This window comes from Cynocephalus volans, chromosome 8 (genome assembly GCF_027409185.1).
Source record: "Cynocephalus volans isolate mCynVol1 chromosome 8, mCynVol1.pri, whole genome shotgun sequence".
Classification (NCBI taxonomy): Eukaryota; Metazoa; Chordata; class Mammalia; order Dermoptera; family Cynocephalidae; genus Cynocephalus; species Cynocephalus volans.
The window spans coordinates 98,068,762-98,070,191 of record NC_084467.1 but is presented as its reverse complement, the minus strand read 5'-3'; positions in this window follow the sequence as shown (position 1 = coordinate 98,070,191).

The following is a 1,430-nucleotide window of genomic DNA, read 5'->3' as shown; positions in this document are numbered from 1 at the left end:
GGGTGAATTGTCTTTGCTCGACAGTTGGTGTGGTGGTGGTTATGTTAAACCACCTTAGTTCCCATTTGAGACTCTGTGGTCATAGTATGAGCCCCTAGTGCCATGTGGTTCTGCTGGGCCACACTCGATGGGTCAGACCCATAGTTTGGTGTCCCCCCTCCTGAGGCAGTTAGAGGTGCTGTGACCAGCCACGGGCCCATCTGGGTGGTGCTGGTTAGGGGTGTAGGGGCGGGGCCTGGCACTCCCCCCACCTGGGTCCGAGGTGGGGTGAGAGGCTGTGTCCAGCTAGGTGGTTCTGCTGGCTGCTGCTGCTGCCAGCTGCTGTCAGCAGGCTCACTCAGGCAGTGCCAGTTTGGGGCATGGGGGCAGGGCCTGGTGCTTCCCCCTGCCTGGGTCTGAACTGGCAGGGTGAGGGGCCACGTCCAGCCACGTGGATCTGCTGGCTGATGCTGGTCCTTACTAGATATTTCTCTGTTTTCCTGATAGATCTGGGGAAGAGGGTGTGAGAAAGGATGCTGGTATGACTGTGTAATTCTTACCAATGAATAAATACACTGCTTTAACAACTATCATTTTTTTCTTTCTTCCCCATGTTACCTCAATCTATTTCCCCCTACCTGATTCAGTGGTCCTAGGACCAAGTCATGCAACTACAAATGCTGTAAGCAGGATGCTGGAAGCAGTTTCTAAGCAAGAAACTGTAATTGTGTTTTTAAACCTTATGTCAGAATTCCTAAGGGCTGGATGGGGATGTGTTTTCCCTTCACCTCATTTGACAAAATTGGGATTAACTAAGAATGCAGTTACAAAGTTCTGCATCTATGTGACCTGACCATATGTGAATGGAACTGAACTGAGAGGGAGGCACTTACTGGACTAGTATTGCTTCCTGCAATCTGGACAAGCATAGTGACCAAACCTAATTCCCCTTCCAAACATGAAAAAGTTTGTGTATTAATGAGAATAGGAGTGATACTAGCTGAGGGTAAAAAATGAACAAGTAGGTTATGGACTGAGGGAAATACAATATTATATTAATACTTTGAAGGAGGTTCAGAGCAAGAGATGACATTGTCTCTTAGATTAATTATACCAAATGTCTGATAGGGTGAATATATGTTTGCCAAGACCACTCCTGCTTTTGGAACCTGACAAGATCAAATTGAATTCTGTACACCTGAGTGGCCTCATACTGGGAGTCATATTCATGGGTTATAATTATGAACTAGACTAATCATTAATGACTGAATGGTGTTCTAGTACTGTGTTGGTGTTGTATATCCTTTTGATGTAAGGGATTTATGTTTGAAGACCAGGAGGTAGACTGTGATATTGTGAAAATATGTATTTGGTCTTCTTCCCCATTTCCTGACATACAACTTATAAAATCCTTAGAATCTCTAAAGTGATAAGTCTTTTTGCATGCTAAT